The following is a 23,685-nucleotide window of genomic DNA, read 5'->3' on the forward strand; positions in this document are numbered from 1 at the left end:
ACCCCTCCTGGGTGGCCAGTGTCCACGTCTCCTGCCCCCTTTGAGCCAGGATCCTAGTGATAAATCTGTTCCCCCCCGTCAGCAACAGAACAAATGCATTCTCTCCAGCCTGCTGCTCACTCTCAGGGACCAGAGCCTCCCCAAACCCAACCAGCTCATTCATGTGGACAACGTCCAGGCTGGTGGGAACCGGAGAAGCTGGCATCTCCCCCTCTCCCTGCGCTCCCACGCCGCTCTGTGCTTTCCCTTGAAGTCCCAAATGGGGGCACAAGCGCATTCCTTCCTGGGGCAGCCGCTCTGCTAACTTCTAGCACGTGCTCTGAGCTCATAAAATCTGAGCAAAGTGAGGAAAATGCAGGTGTCAGGCCTGCGGGGACCCGAAGCTCTGGGGACCCCTGGTTTGCTTTTTTCCTTTCCGTGTGCGTCGGATGAGCCGGCTCATCTTGCAGAGCCTTGGCCAGCCCTGGCTCTTCCGTAAAGGAAGGTAGAACCTTAAAGCGGTGGCCGGGGGTCCCCTCAGGCTGGGAAAATATTTAAAGCTGGGGGCGGCGGGGACAGGCTGCTGTCCCGGGCGCTCCAAGAGAGATGCAGATTACTGAGCCAAACGTGAGAGCAGGTGCACATTCGTCATCCAGGCAAAGCTCTGAACACAACGGTGAAATCAGGTCGGGGCTGGGTCCCGCCGCCGCACTGAAGTCTGGAGAGGAACTATTCTGGAATTGGGAGCCTGCTCTTTCCCCGGCTGGTGGCAGGAACCTGCGGTCCGTGGCTGAAGTTGCTCTGTCTAGATGCCCCCCACTCAGTGGCCAGTTTCTTTCCACAGTGGGCACTGGCTCCCCTTGTTGTGAAAATAGCCCCTCCTCTGACTTCACTGGGCAGGAGTCCATTCACATGAGGCGATCTTTCTGTCTTGTGGGCACCCCCCTGCGGCTGCCCATTCACCCTTGACCTGGCCCCTTCCTCCAAAGTCACAATTAGAGGTGGGAAAAATACTCGACAGACGTGAAAACGACAGGCTTAGCAGGAGCCTGAGGAATCGGTAGGGAAAGACGGAATTTAGTTTGCTTTTACGATGGAATGGATCGTTCATTTTCTTGGTTCAAAAATCAACACTCGAAAAAGCTAGACTTCTACCCTTGCTCCCTTCAACCCAACCCAAGTAGTTTCTTGGGCATTTTTATCATGCCTCTGTGTGTGTGTGTGTGTGTGTGTGTGTGTGCATGCACACGAGCATTTTCTTTTTCTTTCCTCCTTTCACAGATAGGGAAGTATAGGGGCGCCAGGGTGGCTCAGTCAGTTAAGCGTCCTACTTCGGCTCAGGTCATGATTTCACGGCTCGTGAGTTCGAGCCCCACTTTGGGCTCTGTGCCGACAACTCGGAGCCTGGAGGCTGCTTCGGATTCTGTGTCTCCCTCTCTCTCTGCCCCTCCCCCTCTCACACTGTCTCTCTCTCTCTCTCTCTCTCAAAAATAAATAAACATTAAAAAAATTTTTTTTAAAGAAAAGGAAATACAAATGGTCATAAAAGAACGGGAAGGATTCACCATCTCACTGAGGTTAGGAAAAGTGCAAATTGAAGCGACAGCAGAATACCCTTGTGACAAGGCTGACAAAAGCATTCTACGCAAATGGGTTTGGACTTTGTTCTCCTCACTTAATTGTATATCTTGGAGATCTTTCAAATCAGTGCCTAAAGAGTGTCTCCGTTCATTTTTACAGCTTTTATAGTGTCCTATTTATGGACACACAATAAATTTGTTTAACTAGTTTCCCACTGATGGACCCTTGGGTTGCTTCCAAGGTTTGGCTACTACAAACAATGCCACCCAGGACATTTCCTGTATGTGCAGGTACGTCTGTGGGACGAATTCCGGCAAGTAGGACTGTTGGGTCACAAGTGAGTGTGTTTATGATATTTACAAGGCTTTCCGGATACTCTGAATGGGGTTGTGCGATATACGCAGCCCCTGGGAATCGAGGAGAGACCTCTTTCCCCGCAGCCTTGCTGCAGAGACATCTCAATGCAGTTTTAATTTGCATTTTCTCTCATTAAAGTGGGCCTGAGCCTCATTCGGTTCTCTGAGGAGCCGTTGCCTTTCCTTTTCTATGAGCTGCCTCTGCACCCGTAGCCTTTGCCCATCTAAACAAAAATTGCATTGTTGGCTTGATCTTTTTCCTTAACTATTTTCTAGGAGCTCCTTTTATGTTAAGGAAAGATTAGCTCTCTGTGACAGGGCTTGCAAATATTTACCCCATGTTCTTGTCTTTTGATTTTGCTTATGTTGTGTGTGTAGGTATACGTTTTTTAAAAATTAGGTGGTAGAATACTGCAATGTCTTTTTCTTTTTTAACGGATTCTGATAAAAGAGAACCATACTCCAAGGTTCTAGAGGAATTTGACGTGTTTTCTTCTAAGTACTTTTATATCTTTGTACTTTTATATCTAAGTACTTTATATCTTTGATCCCTTTTTAAAAATTTTTTTAATGTTTGTTATTTATTATTGAGAGAGAGAGAGAGAGCACAAGCAGGGGAGGATTAGGGAGAGGGAGACACAGAATCTGAAGCAGGCTCCAGGCTCCAAGCTGTCAGCACCAAGCCCGATGTGGGCCTGGAACTCACGAACCACATGATCATGACCTGAGTCGATATCGGACACTTAATTGACTGAGCCACCCAGGCAGCCCTCTTTGATCCCTTTAGAGTTGATGCTGTGGCAAAATATGAGGTATGATATGGTATCCTTAACTCTTTTTCAATCATCTTGACGTCATCTCTTGGCCTATTCCCCAATGATTAGACATGTCGACTTTGTAATTTACCGAATTTCGGACCAGAACCAGGTCTATTTATAGTTTACTCCATTGACTGGGCTGTCCATTAGCAGGTACAGTGCTGTTGTCATTATTGAGCCTCTGTGATGCACTTTGATACATGGGATGGTTGTTTCTTCTCATTCCTTCCCTTTTCCCCCTTTGCTCTGTTTTCTTTTCCTTTTTCTTTTCCTGGCCCTTCTTGTTTGCTTCATTTGCCATATGAATTTTAGAATCTGCTTATTTAGTTTTAAAAAAGTTGATATTTATATCGAAATCACATTGTTTATTAATTAACATAATTGATATGATAGTGTTAATTGTCATGGGGATATTGACATGATTGTGAATTTTCCTCTGTTAGAACATGGCATGTGTTGCATTGGTTCTACTCTTCTTTTGCATTTCTTTATCTTTCTTTCTTTTCTTTTTTATTTGAGAGAGCAAGAGAGAGAGAGACACACACAGAGCGAGCTCGTGAGTTGAAGAGGGGCAGAGAGAGAGAGGGAGATTGAGAATCTCCAGCAGGTTCCATGCCCAGTGAGGAGACTGATGTGAGGCTTGATCTCATGACCTCAGGATCGTGACTTGAGCCAAAATCGAGAGTCGGATGCTTAACCAACTGAGTCAGCCACATGCCCCTTCTTTTAATTTCTTAAAGGTTTTTCTCTGAGACATTTTGCCTGAATCTTAAGTTTTTTTGCAGATATTTTGTTGTGTTGCTGTTGAAAAAAAATCTCCTGAAGGATATGCCGTTTTCCTCTCCACCTGATTGCTATGTGTATATCTAAGTATTGCTGTCATCCAGTATGTTAGTTGTGTACCGGGCTATGTTAATGAACTCATTGTTTGTAGTTGTTTTTGCCAGAAAGCCTTTAATTAATTAATTAATTAATTAAATGCTTATTTATTTATTTTGAGAGAGAAAGCCCACACGAGCAGGGAAGGCAGAGAGAGAATCCCAGACAGGTTCCATGCTGTCAGTGCAGAGCCTGACCCGGGGCTCAATTCCATAAACTGTGAGATCATGACCGGAGCTGAAATCAAGGGTCGGACGCTTAACCGACTGAGCCACCCAGGTGCTCCAGGCAGACTTTAATTTAAAGAATAACAATGTGGTTTGGGAAATTATCCCAAATGGATATTTCAACAATGACAAGAAGGCAGCCACCAGGGGGTTTGGGGAAGTTCATGGTTGGGGTGGGAGGGCTGACGAGTGTACCTCCTGAGATTTACTGAACTGCCTTCAGTAAAGTGGAACTGGGGGGCGGAATCCAATTTCGGAAGCTTCATTTTGGACCGAGATTTAGAAGGTGTAACAGCTGAGCCAGTTCCGTGGAGAAAAATCTGTGCTGAACTTGCATCTGGTTTTGCTCCTTCGAGCCCCAGAGCACAGAAGGAAAATGCCCAAGACCGACGGCAGTGAGGAGCAAGGTTCTTGCTGGCTCCCAAACCCAGAAAACTGCAGGGACACTGGCCACCTAGGGTCGTGGATCCTTAGCTCTCGGGGACACCCACCAGAACCCATCGGTGGAAGGATCTCAGAACACAGAGGAGGGAATAGAGATCCAGCACTCCTCTGCTCCCTTGGAGACGGAAGGCAGATGGAATTAACGGGTGACCTATGATCCCGTGAGGGACATTACCACTCTCTGTTCTGTCTCGGTTGGGGTCTAAGGCAGACCCAGCCCCGACACCCTGATGCCTTTGGGGTCTCCCATATAGTTTATCCAGACAAGGACTTGGAGCTCGGGAGCCTTTTAGGGAACAAAGTTTAGCTTCCTCTTCACCTCACCCACCCCAGGTAAGAGGAGGGGTAGGAGCTGTTAGTAAGTCCTGTGCATTATGCTTGGTGCTGTCTGTATGCCATTTTATTCACTCTCCTACATAGTCCTCTGAAGCATGCTCTCTGCTTCAAGGGCAAAAGAAGGAAGGGCCAGAGGGGCAGTTAGCTTGCCTAAGGCCATTCAGCGGGCAAGTGGTGGATGCAGGGTCCAGGGAGCAGAACAGAAGCAGAGCCCTACCTCCTGCCCCCACTCCCTCCACCCTTGCTTTAATAAAAACAGCTTGGCCTTCACCTACTTGACTCCCATTAGATTTTGGTTTGAAGGATGAATTCTACCATGAAAGAGCCTGTGTTCTCCAAACAGGTCCATTCTGTTGTTTCTCATCTCCCGCCATTTTGAATTAGCGGCACCTCCCCAACCCTAGCCCTGCCCCCACCCCACCCCTGCTACTGCTGCCGCCTCTGCTAGTGGATCTGAGGGATCCCAGCCCACTCTCTCTCTCTCTCAAAAATAAGTAAAGATTAAAAAAAAATTTAGAAAAAAAAATAAAATTGAGTTGAATGCAATGTTGATGGGTGAAGCCAGTACCATTATTCTGATCACCGTTACTAATAAAAATTATACTGAATTAAATAATCAGCCTAGGTCCAACACCATCCTTGAGCAAACTCAAAGTTGTGAGACCGGGAAAATGGCCATCTAGAGAGAGGAGGTCATTCATTCTACATTCCTTGCAAAGATAAAGGCAAATCTTTGTTCTGCTGTGTTCTACTCTTCTTGGTGGTTGCGAGTGGTTACAGCTTGTGAGGACCGTGTGTCCTGGGCAGAATTCCCTGGCAGGATGGCTGTATTTCGTGATCAGCACCTGGGCTGTGTGTGGGCAGGCAGGTGTGCTCAGAACCAGGGGTCCTCGCGTGGCACCCTGAACTCTTGTCGTGGACCAGGGGATGCAGGGACCTTCCATCAGGCTTGATGAGAACAAGCTCAAACTTCTGGGGGCAGTGGTGCCACTAAATGGCCAATGCAATATCATCTGTGGCCCAGAGCTGGGGAAGAGGTGTATTCTATTAACAAACACCTAGATATCGGTGTAAGCATTTTACAAATACTCGTTTACCTAATCTTCATATGGATTAGGGTTCTCACTTTATTATTCCTGTTTCCATACAAGAAAACGAGGCACGGAGTTCAGTAATCAGAACGAGGCCGCACAGCCCATCTGCCGCAGGGCTGGAATGGGGGTCCGGGCTCGTTCAGATCCCAAGGCTAACATGCACTCACTGTTCGTGAAGCATCTCTCACGTGCCCTGGGCCTGGAGGTGGAGATCAGAATCCAATCTGACATGCCCCTTCCTTCTAGTAGCTTAGAGTCAGTGAAGAGCTTACATTTTGAAAGAAGCTTTGCCCTATAAGTTTCTCTGCCCCATCTCTGACGCTTCATTCCTCTGTACATCGACCTGGCTCAGCGACAAGGATTACAAATACTAAAGGGATGTGATGGTTAATTTTACGTATGAACCAGGATAGGCTATGGTACCCCAATACTAGTTTAGATGTCACTGTGACGGTATTTTTTCGGTACAAATAACATTTAAATCAGTAGAGTTTGAAGAAGGCAGATGGCCCTTCGTAACATGGGTGGGCCTCATCTAATCAGTTGAAGGCCTTAAGAGAGAAAGACCTGAGGTTCCCAAGGAAGAAGGATTTCTACCTCAAGACTTGAGACTGAAAAAGTAACTCTTCATTGGGTCTTCAGTTTGCCAGTCTGCCCTGCAGATTTCAGACCTGCCAGCAATCTTGTGAGCCAGTTCCTTAAAATAAATCCTTTTTTCTCTCTCTCCACACACCCTATTGGTCTGTTCCTCTGGAGAACCCTGACTTATACAAGGGAAAAATTGTATTTATGAGCTTCAGTAATGAACTTCTTCGGCGGCAAACGGCTTCTGTTAAGTAGGGGGCCAGAATGCAAGTGAAGGTGTCTGAGAACTATAGAATCCTCTGCAGAATTTTTTTTTAATGTTATAATTTATTTTTGAGAGAGAGAGAGAAAGAGAGAGACGGTACAAGTGGGGGAGGGGCAGAGAGATTGGGAGACAGAATCCGAAACAGACTCCAGGCCCTGAGCTGTCAGCACAGAGCCCGACACGGGGCTTGGAGCTCGTGAACCGTGAGATCACGACCTGAGCCAAAGTCATACGCTTAACGGACCGAGCCACCCAAGAGCCCCCTCTGCAGAATTTCTGCAATGCAGGTACCTCTTCTATGATCCTTATGGCGTGTGAGTAATGACTTGAATCTGAGAATTCAGAAATTCTGATCCTGGTCCTGAGCTCGGATCTCTACGTACCGGCGGTTGGTAGGTTGGAAAGGAAAACCACATCTCCAAGCACGAGGCACCTCCTTCCAGCAGGAGGCTTAGCCATCCTACCGTGTGCCACTGCTTCGAAGGTATGACAGAAAGCATCTACCTCATGCCAGGATCTGGGCTGGATGCGCGTGACGGTTCTTGCGACGGCTCTGAATGGTGGGTATAGCGCTTCCAATTCGCTATTTGCAGGGAACCATTTTCTGACATGTCACGGCCAGGAGTTGGCAGTTACCCACTTTCAGGCGCAGCGACGGTGTCCCCACCTGCAGGGATGGTGAGCGCATCCGATCCCGGGGCTCTGATCAGGTGAGCAAGACACAGAAAGCGCTGCTTGGGGGGGGGGGGCTGGTGTGGGGACCGGTTGACAAGCAGGGATACAAGGGAATGGCCGAGAGTACTCCCAGGGACAAGAGTGCCTCTGAGGGACTCTGCTGGTGTCTGAGAGAGTCCCGGGAGGGAGGACTGCACGTGGCCCTGGCCGTGATTTACCCACCCCAATTAGCTGCAACAACAGCCCGTGCTGTGAAGCAAATCAAAGGGGGAAAAAATAGCCTTTCCAGAATGGTGACAGATGTCTCATAGTGCCGCATTACAGTGAGAAGCGCTTGGACCTTATTCTAGGTGAGAAGTCCAATGAAACCCAAACTTGTCCTCTGGACAAGGCTGCTCCGTGAAATAGAGCTGCCCCTCAGTGAGTCTGGCTGTCTCTCCGGGCCCCTTGCCAAGCCTCAGAAGCACCTTAACCGGAAGCCCTGCTGATGCAAAGCACCGCCTTCTGTTCTGGGCAAGCCGTGGCCAGGAAAAGTCAGGTAGGGACCCGTTCGTGAAGCAAGCCTACCACGTGTGACTGCAGCTGGGCTCCCGGAGTTCGTGGAGAGGAGTGTGTTGAGTAGAGTTGAAATGGACCAGTTGATCCCAGCTGCATCTCAGCTGTGTTGGTGCTAGAGTCAGGGTGTGGGGCTGCCTTGGGGCCACTCGCCACCCACAGTGTTGTTTCTTTGGGAAAATGCACTCCCAAGTATCTTTGTTGGTTAGTGGGTTGACTGGCCGATTAATTGATGGATTCATTCATCCATTCGGTCAGTCACTGCTGCCCTACACCAGGAAGTAACCAGGGATGCCATGGCTCTTCTTTTGATATGAACAGCAACAGTGTGGAATGCTTGGGTGCGGGGAAGGGGAGGAGCCTGCCCTAGCCATCCATTTCCATATGTCATATCAGGAATCAAGAAGCAAAGGGCTAAGGGCAGGGGCGATTCCTCATCTGCGTGCCATGTGATGTGGGCTGGTCATCCAAAAACCACGTCTTCTCACGTCAGAGAAAAGTTGGGTTTCCCTGACTCAGTTGGATGAACCTGTGAGCCACTTTGAGGGCAGGCCTGTGTCTCAGGTATTTTGGTATCCTCAGATGCCTCCCACAGAGGGAGGGCCGACCAGGTCAGTCAATACGCGCCTGATACAGTGAAACCAACTTCGGCTGTCCCAAAGCCCTTTCTTTTGTTGGGTTCTAAGTGGTTAAGAAAGTCTTGGCTTGGATAGAGTCTTGGCTGTCACCGGGGTTTTGTGATTGTGTGTTTGAGGGATATGCGTTCCAATGGATGGAGAGCTTTCCAGAGCACAAGTGATTCCTATGGGAGTGGCTCGATCCCTGTACCCACCTTGGCCTAGACAAGTCTGAGAGGCTGGAGAGGGAGGCCAATTATGGTCTTTGGGAAATTCTTAAGGTCAGCACCAACCCCCTGTGTGAGAAAAGGTAGGATTTCCAACAAGATGTCTGCGTAGGCTGTGGTGTTGACAGTTCAGGCATGTGGGTGACAATAAAGAGAAGGTTACTCACTCTTGTCCTCTTCCAACAACTTCTGCTATCCATGGTGGCCACGCATTCATCTCTCTTGTCTCAGAAGAACTTCCGAGGCTGATGACACCTAGCACTTCTAGAAGGATCTTGTCAAGTAATCTCATCATACATGTAATTCATTTTGGCCAAGCTAGCTAGGGCGATCAGCACCCTTATGTCAGAGTCACTCTGTTCTAATTATCTTGTCAAAGGGACTTCTTTGCTTCCCCTCTCAGATGCCTCTATCTTTGTCAAACCTTAGTGACAAAACTTGGGCCATAGGCTCAGGTGTGGTCTTCCAAGCACAGGGGACAGAGGGAACAGGCAGGATTCTACTTACCCAGAGTCCCTTTGTGAAGGCAAGGGCACTTAATTTTGTTGGTCATTATAACAAAAATGATGTTAGCTAGCATTCATGGCCCAACTTGGTGCTGAACACTTTCCACGCATTATCTCACGGGACTCTCCCAGGACCTCAACAAGAGACTCTATTTTCCTCCCATCTTTGCCGATGAAGGAAACTGAGGTTTCAAGAAGTTCAGGGAGCACACCTGAGGTCCTGTCTCAGGTCAGGCTCCCAGAAGCAGACCCCGAGATGAGGACTCACAGGCAGGTGATGTGTTAGGGAAGTGATTCCTGGAGAAATCTGCTGAGCAGCTGGACCGGGAAGTGAGCCAAGCAGGGGCCATCTCCGAGAAGTCCCTGGGCTGATGGGTTCCACCTAATCCCGTGGGCTGGGCTGGGTTCGTGGGTGTGCACCCTGTGCCCATGCGGGGCCCCGTGCTCAGGAGGGCCCTGTGCTTGGGCTGACGTGCTGCTCTTGCTGTCTTGAAATTCTTAACAATTTTGGAATAAGGGACTTGCATTTTCATCTTGCACTGCGCCCTGCAGACTCTGCCCACGGGATTTCCGAAGTGCGGGCCCCTCGGGGCTGCTCCCACTGGAGGCCTGGGGATGCGGGCTTTAATCTGTCATCAGCCATGGTCATTGGATAAGGGCTGCTCCTTAACCGTTCCCACATTTTCCTGGTTCCTTCTGTAGGCAGGCAAAGCTGTCTAATGGCCTATGGGCAATGCTCTGAAAAACAGCTGCAGGTAGTGGCTGTTGGAACTGGAAGCGTCCCGAAGGGATGGCAGGATTCAAACTCAGGGCCACAGTTCTTAATCACTCTTCCTTTGAGAAGTCACAGGGTGGCTTTGGTTCCGCCGTGAGCCCCCGTGTCCTCCAGCCCCACCTTTCCTTCTCTGTTCCTCCTGCTTCAGGTCATGGGTAGGAGGGAGAGTGAAATAATGGGAAGTGGAGGTTGGCAGTGTGCCAGCTGCTGGGAACGCCATGATTTACCTTTCCCCACAGACAACTATTCTGGTCTGGGTGGGCCACCCGGGAACCCGCAGGGGCCAGGCTGGAACAGCGTCGATGTGCTAATTCAGCCTTCCCTTCGCTGGCGCAGTCCTCAAAGTTGTCTACCAAAATATCAAATCTATGTAGTTGTCTGCTTTGCCATCTGTGCATTTTTATTTTTATTTATGTTTATTTCTTTATTTTTTTGAGAGAGAGCGAGCAGGGGAGGGGCAGAAGGAGAGAGCAAGAGAATCTCAGGCAGGCTCCACGCCCAGCACGGACCCCGATTTGGGGCTCGATCCCGCGAAACTTGAGATCATGACCTGAGCTGAAATCAAAAACTGGACACTTAACTGATTGAGCCCCCCAGGCACCCCTCCTGTGCATTTTTCAAGATGCAATTCTTATGGCTTTGGATCTTTGTACTAAGCTCCTCACAATGTGCATTTTAAAGAGATTTTCTTTAGCTTAAAAATGATATTTAACAACCCACTTGTCCCTTGGCAGGCTGTGTTTGTGACTGTGTAGACACATCTCCTCTATCTCTATAAGTCTCTGCCTAAATAGGATTAGTTTAGCCGGTCTGCCCAGAATTTTCCGTCCTATGTTAGGTTGTGGAAGCCTTGACTGCAGAAGCCCTCTTTCAAATCACATTCATGCAGCCATTCCCAGAAACTTTGGTAGGAAAAAAGGCACGCAGGCATACAAAATGATGCCCGGAATTGGCTTGCGTTGGCATGCATTTGCAGATGATGGGCCCTAAGTCCTAAGAGCAGGGACTGCCCTTTTCAAAAAAAAAAAAAAAAAAAAAAATCATTCCTCCTACGTGCCCAGGGGCTGTAGTGCAAGAGGCACATTCAGTAAATACACTAAATATAAATAAGCAGGAAGCAGGAGGGTGAACTTGCTTTCTGATCGGTGCTACCTGCAATGTTCTGGAAGTGTTTAGACGTCTCCTGTGTACCTGTACCGCGTTTTGAAAAAATGTCCTTTTTGGCCCACTGTGCCCCAGCTCTTTAAAAGATCTTGACTTGGAAACTTTGGCTGTTCGTCCCTGGGTTGCCATCCTCACAAGGGGACCCTGCATGGGAGAAGGGTGTTAGCCAGGGACTCTTCTAGAATGCACCACCAGTGAAGTCACCATCCTTTCTTCCCTTTATCTCCATTGTCCTAACGACTTGTTACCTTGTCCTCTTCTCTTCTCCTTAGTATAGTTGCAGCGTGCTTATCCCATATTTTAATTAGGTCAGATTCATTGGCCTGGGAGAGGTGGGGTGCTCCTTCTGATGGAGGCACACATCTTAGGCCAACCGGCTGGAAACCAATAAGCAAACCACTGCCAGACCTTTCCTCGCGTGGGAAACCAGCAGAAACAGGTTCTTTTTGTTATTTCCCCAAAACGTACATCCCCAAAGCACGCAGAGAAGCACAGGCTGGATCATAGCATCATCGTTTACTCAAGATGCCGTACAAAAGCCGAAAGAGGAAGGAGTGGACGTTGGGCCATCAAAGCCAAACGGGAGGAATCTTCGAAGGAGGAAGAGGCTAAGCATGGAGGCGGAGGCCGCGATGAGAAGGCCATTATTGGTGTCTTTAGCAAGTCCTGAGCTCAGACGTCCTTGTTTATGCCTCCGATGTGCCAGTGACCCCACCTCCTACCATAGCTTGTCTCGGGAGGGAAAGAAACCGGCCAAGAGAGCCAATTTCAGAGAGTTCTCTGGGGAAGGAGGGAATGAGTGAGAATCAGGCGTGTGTGGGCGCTGGGGATGCTTAGGTGCAGCCAATTTGGAGCCCCCTTTCTGAACTCATCCCGCCCACTCCCCAATTTCTACTCCTTGTGCCATGCTGTGCAGGATAGAGGTCCCATCTGGGAGGGAGTGTCTGGGACTACCGAAGAGTTACATTATGGTGCAAGGCTTCCAAAGGACCCTCCACACTCCCCCCTTCCAGCACGAGGATGGCTCACTGAAAGGGGATCAGCATTTATACCCAGTTGGGTAATTTACTAATGCTTGTTAGTTTCATATCCTAGGAAACTTTCCCTTGCTACCTCAATGAGGACAGTCACAGGCCATTCCCCAAAAAACTATCCCCAGTGAAAAACTACAGACATGGCCCCCAGGACCCCAGAACCCAGTATAGACTTGCATCCATCATTCTCTCTTTCTGTCTCTGTGTCTCTGTCTGTGTCTCTGTCTCTCGTCTGCCACTTCACTGTGGCTCACCGTCTTACTCTCTCCCACCCACATAACCTCAGAAACTGCAGTTGAAAAGTTTCCATTTTAATTCTGATATTACGAGCCTATGTATTTTGCAACTCTGAATTTTTAGACCGACACGTGGTACTTTCTATTAGACGTCTGATACTTTTTTTTTTTTTTTCTTTCGCCTAATGGACCAAGATGGCTGCAAATATGATACACAGAGTTTAATTAACTCTGCATTTCTTCAAAAGTCAGGGTAACAGTGAAAAGCTATTTTAATGGGTAGAGCCCACTATCATTTAAGGTCATAAACTTGAGCCTTTGAAAAAATAATGAATCAGATAGGTTCATACCAGTACTGCCTTTTAAGGCACCTTCTTATATTACCAGAATCTTCTGATAATGAGAGAACTAAACGGGATGCACCGTGACACTTTTTACAGCAGCCTCTCCTCGTCGTTACCTGTTATAAGGTCCTTGTCTAATTCGAAGGAGCAGAGGAGGGACTTCCTCTAGGTTGTATTGATTGGCGTTAGTGTGTTTCCAGCTGTCTGATTTGGACCACTATCTAGACTTCACCAGTGATGCTGTGGAGTGTTCCTATTGAAGATTTAAGAGAAATAGTTTTCTTTCCACCAACATCAGCTCTCTCTAGCCACTGGATTTTGCACGGCTCCTTGGTGCATGCATACAAGTCACCTGGCTTAACCGGTGTTTGCTTTTTGGTGACTTTCTCACTCCTTTCTGGTAATTTCCCTGACAGAGCTTGGTTTCCCCTTCTCTCCCCATGTACAAGGGACATGAGCGCTTGTAGTTGAAAAACTCCATCAGATATATTTGCATGAGTCCTTTTTTGTCTTTCAAGCTACAAGACTTCGATTTTTCTGCAGAATGCTTGCTTTGTTTTAAAGAACTTGACCACACATTGTGTAGGATGTTGCTTGCTTGCTCCTGAGTGGTACAAGGCCCTCGGGGCCTGCCAACAAGACCAGCTGCATAATTCGTAGGGTCCAGTGAAAAACGGGAGGGCAGGCCTCCTTGTTCAGTATGATCAAGAATTCCAGGTTGGTGACCGCCGAGCGTTGGGCCAAGAGCAGTGACCCTGTGCAGATCACATCCCCATGAAGTCTGTCATTCCTACAGAAGTAACTTTTTACGACTAACCCTGAGCAGGATCTGTGACCGCCTGAGTTTGTTCCTTTGCTATGTTTAGCTTGTAAACCGAGTAAGCTCATCCTGTATCTCTCAGTGCTTTGAAAGGTTCCACTGACTTCTGGCTTCCATCGTTGCTATAGAAAAGTCTATGTCAAGCTACCCGCACCCCCACCCCCCACCCCCCCCAACTCTCTGCTCTTGGATTTTCCCTTTGGCAATTTTTCCTTAAACTGTGTCTAGTTTTGTCTATCTTGCTTTGAACCAGTTTTGCTTCCTGAAATCTGATTTCCATCCTGCCCTAGAAAACTCTCAGCCCCTGTCTTTAAAATATCGCCTCTTGCTGCCGTCTTCCTGGAACTCCAGTGTGATACCTGCTAGAGCTTCTTGTTCATCTTCCATGTCTTCAACTTCTCTTTCATTTTGAAAATCTCTTTGTCTCTGTGCGCTGTGCTCCAGGTGATCCCCTTCCAAACCATTTCCTGGGTCACCATGCTCTCTTTAGCTGTCTAAGCTGATCTTTAAAACCCGTTCGTTAGGTTTTTGTTTTTAATGATGCACATGTCGTGTCTAGAAGTTATATTTGGTCATTTTTCAAATTTGGTTTTTAAAATGTTTTCATGTTTATTCGTTTTGTGAGAGAGAGAGAGAGAAAAAGCATGCACGTGAGCAGGGGAGGGGCAGAGAGAGAGAGGGAGACACAGAAGCCGAAGCAGGCTCCAGGCTCTGAGCTGTCAGTGCAGAGCCCGATTTGGGGCTCGAACCCGTGAACCATGAGACCATGACCTGAGCCAAAGTCAGACATTTAACCGACTGAGCTGCCCAGGTGCCCCTGGGTCTTTTTTTTTTTTTTTTTAATTTTAAATAGAGTCTGATTATTTGCTTATAATTTTGATCCTCCCTTTTACATTTTTAAATTCATTTAGGCATAATTTATAGCCTCTTCTGAGAGCTTCATTATCTGATGTTCTTGGGGGTTCCTGAGGTCCATTACTGCCTGCCGTGTTTGTTGGCTCTGGTTCTTCGTGCTCATGTCCCTTGAAGCATTTTGTAGTTTTTGATTGTGAACTTCCATTTCAAAGAACATGCACTATGGGAATCTTGTGTGGCCGAGGCTGGGGATCTGTTTCCATAGAGAAGTTTCTCATTTGCTTCAGCAAGTGCCCCTGTGATATTACTAGATTGGGACTCTTTTGATGCTATCTAATCAGCATGGACTTTCTAGAACATACAGGTGTGTCAGTTTAACCCCCAAGGCTGCGTGAAGCATGGCCTGTGGTTCTGAAGCTCAAGGTGACTTTGTTCCCTGCCAGGGCTCCCTCTGCACAGGCAGCCAAAGTGTCCGCACCTGCTCCGGTGTTCAGCCCGCTTTGGCCTCAGGGATTTCCTTTACTGATCTCAGCTGTGCTTTTAAAACCGTGTGTGTTATTTTTGTATAGCATATCTAGGTATTTTGTGGCCGGAGGTTTTTCAGATTCTCCTCCGTGATAATGCCACAAATGATAGTTTCTGTCATTCCGAATTTCTGAGCCCAGAAAAAGCTTTCTCACCATGATTACATGTTTTGAGATCTCCCCAAACGTTAGAGACGGATGGCGGTGATGGTTGCACAGCATCGTGAATGTACTTAATGCCACCAAAAAAAAAAAAAAAAAAAAAAAAAAAAAATGGTGAAGCAGGCCAGGAACCCTGACCGAATTCATGGCAATTCTACTGCACTGATCAGAAGACATCCCTTATTTTTGTGTGCAGCTTTTCATTTGGATGGGGTTTTGGTTTTGTTCTGCAGGGAAAACAGCTAACGCACTCTTTGCTAAAAAGGACTAGAGTGCACAAATGGTTGGATTTATTTAGTACCAAAATGTGAGATTAAAAAAAAAAAAAAAAAACCCTTAGGAATTTGAGGACACTGGGAGGGTTGCTCAGCGCCGAAAAGAAAGCTGAGGGAGAAAGGCGTCTCAGTGCTCTCTGCCATCCATGCTCTCTGGCTTTGAGTAAGGCAAGCATTGCTTTCTGTTCTTCCTTTCTCTCGCTGTTGGGTTTCTCGCGCCTCAGAGATCTGCTTTACCAGAAAACGAGAAAGTCTTCGCCCAAGGAAGCATCAGGGTAGTGAAGTCGAATTACTGTAAAGGTTTCACGGCTGAGTCAGTGGGAGGGCGGCCAGTGATCACTTCCTGTCTCACCCAGAGGAGGGAGCTGCCCCGGAAAGGGACGCTGATGCTGGACCAACTTTAGGTGCTTCCTTTACTTTCTCAGGGACCAGCAGGACACTCTCTTTCTCTGCATGGAATGCTCTGATATCCAGATGGGGAAAATCTAACTCCGTGGACCAGGAAGGAAAGCCATTCATTCGTTCATCACTCCTACCTCTTATTAGAGTGAAGTAAGAGCTTTATGGGAAATGTAGGCAGGAAACTTTCACTATGACTACATATGTGTATTTAACAATTTTTTTTTTTTTTGGATTGAGAATCTTAATTACTCTGAATGCAAAACACTCAATAATGTCCTTTGTCTTTGTTGTTGTTACTGTCCTGTGAACATGTTTTTAGAAAAAACACAGTGCCGTGACGTGACCTTTGCTGATGAGGCAATGCTGGGTCCGTTTGTTCATTCCTTTTTTTTTTTTCCTTTCAAATAACATTTGTCCCACATTATATATTAGGGATTTGTACTGGTGCTGAGGGGCTCAAAGGATAAATAATAGTCTCTGTCCTCAAGAGTCTCTGTCTGATGCCTTGTGGAAAGGCCAGCCCACATACAGAAAGAAAATGCTAAACAGAACACAATTCATCTTCAAAGGATCTAATTAAAGAATCAGAGCGAATATTTCCATAACTTTTTTTATTGTGATAAAATATACAGAACGCAAATTTACCACTTTAACCATTTTTTAAGTGGCATTAAGGACGTTCCCACCGTGGGCAACCATCAGCTACCGTCCAACTCCAGAACTTTCTTATCTTCCCAACTGAAAGTCTGTCCCCCTGAAACGCTAACTCCCCATTTCCCCCCCTCACCCACCAGCCTCTGGCGGCCACCGGTCTCCTTTCCGTCTCTATGAATTTGACTCCTCTCAGGAGCTCGTAGAAGCAGAATCTTACAGCGTTTGTCGTTTGGGGTCTGGCTTCTCCATTACTTTTTTTAGTGGAAGGAAATATTGTCAGCCTTGTCCCTGACTGACTCACCACTTGGCTTGGCCCAGAGTAAGACGGTCAACTTTGGCGTGCTCAGCTCTCCGATAACGCGACCATTTTAGTATCTTTTCTTGAAGACCCCATCACGGTGTTGTGATATTAGTCCATTCGAGTTGATCGACATTATTATAGCCTTAAGAGGCTGCCACTCCCTGGAAACATGTTCCAGCCTCCCCCCCTCAGGGGGTGGTGGAGCGAGGTAAGCAGCTTGCAGGTGGGACCAGCCCCGCTGGCTTCCACGGGCTGCGTGGCTCACAGCGCTTCACGGGTGAGCACGTACTGAGCCCTGCTAGTCCCTGAGCCCGGAGGCCTGCCAGAAACCCAGGCCCCGAGGACTCCCCTCCAGACGTGTGCTCTGAGCCGGGCTGTCTGAACGCTTTCCTCTGGAACCAATCAGACCCTCGCCGAAGGGGCCATATCTCACCGACTGCTTTTGAGTCACGTGTCATATTTGAGATCTGCCCTGGGCTGGGAGCTGAAACATTTTGGCTTGTCTCCACTGGAGTCGGGGCAAGGCCTGAAGTCACGAGGAAGGCCAGCTCAGGTTTCCCACTGTGTTTCTGGGGCACGTGAACATGCAGCTGAAATGTTGTACCTTAGGCAGCAAGGGTGGTCTGCCGAGTAGGAGTCGACATGGAGGCTCAGCTTCTTGGGGTTCACCTCTTCATGCCAGCAGAGCATAAGGCCCACGAGGGCTGAGCTGATCACCGCCGGATCCTCAGTGCCTTCCAGGGAGTCTGGAACAAAGTGTGACCGTGTCCTACAAACTGGAGGAGGTATCCGTTGTCAGGCTAGGGACTGCGCCAACGTACGGAAAGTTACGTTGTCAGAAACAAGAAAAGGACGCCGCTGATAAATGCACTCGTGCTACTTAACCAAGAAATATTCCCAATGATTCCAGTTCCTTGAAAAACTAGAATGGAGACAAAAAAAAAAAAATGCTTTTCTTTTAAAAAAAAATTTAATACAGCATTTTATCCTAAAATAACATTATTTTTTTAAAAAGTTTTTTAAATGTTTATTTATTTTTGAGAGAAGGAGAGAGAGACAGAGTGTGAAGGAGGGGCAGAGAGAGAGAGGGAGACACAGAATCTGCAGCGGGCTCCAGGCTCTGAGCTGTCAGCCCGGAGCCCGAAGCGGGGCTCAAACTCATGAACCGTGAGATCGTGCCCTGAGCCGAAGCCGGATGCCCAACCAACGGAGCCACCCGGGTGCCCCCTAAAATAACATTATCGATTACCTTTCTTCTTACCAGATTTCACAGAAGCTTCTGGAGGTACCAGTGAAACACTTAGAACCGAAAGAGGAAATTAATGACTTGCGTTTTCAGGATACAAATATCCTGGTTTTCTAGGATGGTTAAACGCTAATACTGCCAGTGAGAATGTGATGCAACGTTGGTGAAGCAACTGCTGTGTAACATTGTCTTGCGTAGGATTTTATTAGAAAAAAAGAAAAGAAAGCTGAGGTCTTGGAAAATATTAGAAAAGTATCTCTCTGCAGGGCTTACCACATAAGCATGTTGTTCTCATTCCCCAGTGGCTATGGTTGGTTTGGACCGGACAGTTCCGCCTTTGTCTCCAGGGTTTGGGCCTCGCTTCTGGTTTTTGACCACCTGCCAGCCATGCTGTCCTCATGGAAGTCATGCAGTGAGAGCTGACGTGGTCTGAGCTGACTCCTCCGGGGCCTTGCACAGATGTGAGGTCTATCACCAGCACGCCGCTGTCTCACGGAGGGTGCCGGGAAGCTGTGCGGGCGGGCAGAGCAGTGGCTAACGGATAGCCCAAGAACTGAGCCTTCCTCTAAGGTACCCCCACCCCCCAGAAGGTCAGCAAAGACCCCTCGAATGTTTTTTCTCCTTGCTTCTCTCCCCTTATTTGTGTGGTATACATCTCTTTTTAGCTTGCAGGGACCACGCCTAAACGAAGGAGCCAAAGATACACCCAAAATCGAAGCCACATCCCGTGTTCCCCAAAGATGATGGCTTTTCTGTTCCCCGCAGCTCATTACGAGGGCCCCTCACCGGACAATGGATCTCTCTGGGCCACCCAGCCACGCAGGGGATAAGACAGCTTCTGAAATACAGAATATTTTTGGAGCTCTGATCCCGACTCCCACATCCGCAGCCCCTTTTGGACTAGACAGCCTCCTCCTCGGATTCTCGGTGGCTCATCACATCCCGCCGTCTGTGACCAGAAACGGGCCGGGGGAACGAGTAGACAAGAAGGCCGTCGCCGACCAGGCCCACGGCTTCCCAGAGGGAAAGCGGTTGGAGGCACAGCGCTTTGCGTGTCAGCCGTCGCAGAGCAGGGGCTGAGGCAGGCGACGGAGGAAGGCAGGAGGTGAAGCTGGCATCAGAGCCTTCCCTGGCGGAGCGATTCCCGAAGACGCTGCTGATGAACTGCAGCCTGTCTGGGAGCCCCCCGCCCCGGGCCCCCCGCCCCCTCCTCTTCTGTGCAGAGAAAGGTAGCTGGGGAGCTGTTGCGTGGCTGGGGTGCCGTCTGCCCTGACCCCTATCGTTTCGCCTCTTGGCTTGGGTCCCAGGCCCCACGATGGGCCGGCGGCCGGCTAAGGCCACAGATGAGCCGAGTAGCCACACGGTATGGCTTGGGAGCATTTCAGCATGGCGGGAAGGGAGCGTGCTTTGCAGGCAAATGGCCCCAGCGTCCTGGCCCAGCCTTCTCTCCTTTGAAATCCAACTGCATTCTGGCACTTTGCATTACTTAGGGTAACACGGGCAGCAGTAACAAAGAACCCCTCCGATGTCACAGCCTTAGCACTGATATTTACGTCCAGTTCAGGACAGTGGGTGACCGTCCTCAGGTGGCGATTCAGGAGCCCAGGCTCGCCGACCCCTAGGGCCTTGGAGATCTCCACGCGGAGGGTGAGAGAAAGCACAGGTTACATTAGCCTCAAACGACACACCTCACTTCTACTCACCTTTCATTGTCGGGAGGATGGGGAAACGTAATCCGAGGGAGAACTTCGTGCTGTGGCCTGGAGGGTGCCAGTGTCGCTGTCACAATAATGGGGTAAACTTTCAAAGCTTCGATTTCCTCGCCTGTAAACAGAGACGTGGGACCAACAGCCGAGAGTTACCAGGAAGACGAGAGCTGATGTCCACGATGCGACTCAGCCAGTGCCTGACGTGGACCGGGGGCTGTGATTACAGCCAGAGGGACAGGGGCTGTCTCATCAGCTGGAGCCGGGGCGATCCAAGCTCATGCCCACGTGCCCATCCCGTGCTTCTGCAGAAAGAGGTTTCTTACGTGAGACTGTTATGCAACGTGCGTGCGGGATCGTGGTTAATATGGGAATGCTGGTCTCCGTCATGAAGATTATTAGGTAACGTGCATTACGTACTGTGATTATTTTGTAAATGCAAGTGAACCGCTCACTCTACCGAACGTCCCATGGACTAAAATTCCGGGGACATCGATGCAAGCTTTGGACTATTTTCCCATTGTTTGCTATCTTGGAAAAGGCCTTTGTTATCAAAGCGGTAGAGATCATTGCAAAAATTGCCAACACACAGATGGCTCTAAAGTGGAACTTAAAAGCCTTCTCCCCACACTCGGTGCCCCCTCTCTTACCGTTGTTGGATAAGCAACTATCGTTAACGCTTTCGGTACATCCTTCCAGAAACACTCTACGTTTATACACAAGCATATTTAAGTCCTCTCCTTTGGCACAAAAGCGAATCATGCTAACGTGTTATTCCGCGACTCCTTTTTCTTTTTCTCTGCTTCCGCATCTGCTCTAACTCAATAGTATTCCATCGTGGAATAAGCCACAGTTTCTTTAACCAGAGATGAGAGGTTTAGTGAGAAGTAAAAAGGCATCAAACCCCTCTTTTCTCCGTGTGAGTTGATGGCTAACTCCCCAAGCTGACCTCCCCACCAGATTCCAGGTGTCCTCTGAAATCACAGTCCCATCCGGGTGCCCCCAGGGTCCACGTGCCCCCTACCAGGGCATCCCCTCAACACCCCAGGATGTGAATGGCTGTGGTCCAGAAAACGAGGATAAGGGCCTGGGGGTGGAGTAAGCTGTCAGAAGTCTTCAGGAACTCCTTCCTTGTGCCCACAGCCTCTAGCTGGCTCAAAAAGGTAAAACTCTCTTTCTTGTCCCCTCCGGGGCGTGGGGTACGCTTGGTTCAACTTCAGAGATCTGGGCCCAGAGACTGGTGATCCCAAAAGGAATCCTATACTGTCGCTCAGGTCATTTGGATGAAGACTTCTTCATGGTAGGGAGAAAACCCAAGTGGTCCTTGCAACTTTGAGGGTTTTCACTGGGCATTTGGAGATCTCGCTGGTTCTGTGTTCGGCAAGGCTGTGAAAATGATTCTGTGCACACATCACTTGTCCAAGCCATGGGAACCCAACCGGCTTCGGCCCTAGAAGAGTGTTTTCCAGTTTTCAAACGTTCGTGGGCCACCTTCTGATTTCCTTTTTTCCATCTCTGCAGACGGCAAAGCCTTGGAGTCACAGGTTGGGTGTGTTTATATTCTTTGGAATAAACACATCACAATAAATAAACTCCTTTAAAAAAAAAAAAAGCATGATCGTTGCCCCACCGCACCTTGGCAATTGCTGCCCAAGTGACTCGTAAATCTTTTCGAGGGAGATGTATTCCTTCGGACAATTTAGAAGGAGATTTGTGCTATAAGAAAACAACCTCTGTTGATTCTCCTGCATCAGCACAGGATGATATTTTTGGCCACAGTGATCCTCATGGAATGTTTTTTGCTTTTTCTGGAAAGCAGATAAATGCCTCCCTTCCCAATTACCACTGAGGATAAGTAGTAAAGAGTCAGGGAGCGTCCAGGGACTCCTGCTCTAGCAGATGTAGAGATCTTTTTATTGCCTTCAATGCACTGGGCCAGGCTCACATTAGTCCTATTTTTAGCCTTTCGGACTGACTTGGTGAATCTGGCCTCCTTTTTCAACGGATCATATTAACGAACTGCAGATGGGGCCCTAATTGATTCTTTTCTATCACAATTATTTGCAGGCAAATGTCCTCAATGTCTCCTTGGTGAATAGTCACCTAGTTTCTGAAAGCCCTGCTCGGTCTGGGAACAGGTTTTCTCTTTGGCTTGGACAGCAGAGGAGAGACTATCCTAGACGGATTCACTGAAGCGCTTGGATGCATACACAGCATCTCTGGCGGGTGTGTTGAGGGTCTGGAATCTTGGCCGTTCTGCGTTCGGTTACACGGAGATGTTGGCACCTAGCATCTCGGTGGACCGGGCAAGGGCCGCGTTACTGGATGACGTTTAGAAGCATTTCCCCCGCCGATTAACACGCTCACGAGCTCCATTAGTCCAGCAGTCTGCCCCAAGTGAGTCCTCTCCTCCCCGCCACACCTGGAGGTATCGCTGTAGGCCGATCCCCGAAGGCATTTTTATTTTATATTCCACAGACTTTTCCTTAAAAGGCTCTCAATTTACTCTTTGGAACTCTGGGACCAGTCTCCTCCATGTGACCAAACGCTGGCAGCGCGTCGGGGGGTTAGCACTGTGTTCTTTTTCTTTTAAAGTTTATTTATTTATTTATTTATTTATTGAGAGAGAGAGAGAGCAGGGGAGGGGCAGAGGCGGGGTGGGGGGAGAGAGAGAATCCCAAGCAGGCTCCACACTGTCAGCGCAGAGCCCGATGCGGGGCTCGAACCCACGATCCATGAGATCGTGACTTGAGCTGAAACCAAGAGTCGGATGCTTAACTGACTGAGCCACCCAGGCGCCCCTAGCATTGTGTTCTAACATAAACGGGGGCGTGAGTTTGCACGCACAACAGTGCAAGGTGCTGTCCGTCCACACCGAGGGAAGCCACAGATGGCACTGACACAGAATTGCTGCTGAGTCAGGCAGGGCATTTACTCAACCGACCGGTGCAGAGAACCATAGGGAGTGATGAAGGACAAAACCTCACCCCTGTTCATACTCCAAACAAACATCTGTCTGTTTTCCGGTGAGTTACAATCGATCAGTCAGTCAACAAACCAAGAAATGATGTCATGGATGTTTTCTAAGACGCCAGACGCCGTGTTAAGTGCGTTCCGTCCTGACTCCATAGCAGCCCCTGTGCAAGAACGTGGTGACTTACACGTTCCCATAGCAGCCCTAGAAGCTCTGTGCTGTTTTCGTCCCCACGTCACAGATGAGGAGACAGCCTCACAGAAAGCACCGATCGGGTCTCATCAATCAGACAGCCGGATTTATCCAGCTCGGTGCTTCCTCCAGGGCACCAGTTTTTCCTCCGTCACACGGAGGGTCTTGCTGTCACCCAGGATGCACGTGGTCACATCCGTTCCATGTCGGATGCTTTAAACCAGGAGACAATTTATGTGTTGATCTAGTTAAACGTATAATTTGAAAGCCAAAGCTTCTATATAAAACATCATAGCCTCATTTTCAGGTCTGACAACTTTTACTATATTATTATCTGCCCTTTGGGTTATTTGAGCGCCTGTCCACCATGGAAATCACAGAGTTACCTTATTTTATGTTCAGGCACTGACATACGACATGATTTTAGTTTCAGGTACGCATAATGATTCGATATTTGTATGTATTGCGAAACGATCACCACAATAAACCTAACTCACATCTTTCACCACACATAATTACAGAGGTTTCTTTTTTTTTTTTTTTTTCTTGTGATGATGGGAACTTTTAAGACTTATTCCCTTAACAACTTTCAAATATGCAGTACAGTGTTATTAACTAGTCACCATGCTGTACCTGACATCCCCGGGACTTAGAATAATTTTAACTTTCCGAATTAAGGACTCACGTTGCCCAAGTATGTTCTGGGCCGTCCCTCAAAAGGGCCAAACCCCAGCCGTCTTACGGTTCACTTGATCTTTTAGAACGTCTCCAAGCTGACGGGTTTGACAAAGCACGTCAGTAGTGAGTCTCGCTGGCTTTGGGATTGGAAGCTGCCATCCGAGAGCGTCGTGGTCTGTGGACAGTCCAGGCTGCTCTC

General features: G+C 48.4%; 1 long non-coding RNA gene across 7 annotated transcripts in view; it reads left to right on the plus strand.

The window, feature by feature from the left end:
- The window catches only part of LOC123576443, a 52,871-nt gene extending 30,572 nt beyond the window's left edge, over positions 1 to 22,299 (plus strand). For 3 of the 7 annotated variants that reach the window (XR_006701388.1, XR_006701391.1, XR_006701389.1), the window contains 3 exons: positions 7,158 to 7,274; positions 7,590 to 7,777; positions 18,602 to 21,264. This is a non-coding gene — a long non-coding RNA (uncharacterized LOC123576443). Of the gene's footprint in view, positions 1 to 3,850; positions 4,618 to 6,731; positions 7,049 to 7,157; positions 7,275 to 7,589; positions 7,778 to 18,601; positions 21,265 to 21,709 lie in introns of those variants that run through there. The other 4 variants (XR_006701392.1, XR_006701394.1, XR_006701393.1 and 1 more) reach the window with 4 other exon arrangements.
- Positions 22,300 to 23,685: the final 1,386 nt, after the last annotated feature.

This window comes from Leopardus geoffroyi, chromosome D2 (genome assembly GCF_018350155.1).
Source record: "Leopardus geoffroyi isolate Oge1 chromosome D2, O.geoffroyi_Oge1_pat1.0, whole genome shotgun sequence".
NCBI lineage: Eukaryota > Metazoa > Chordata > Mammalia > Carnivora > Felidae > Leopardus > Leopardus geoffroyi.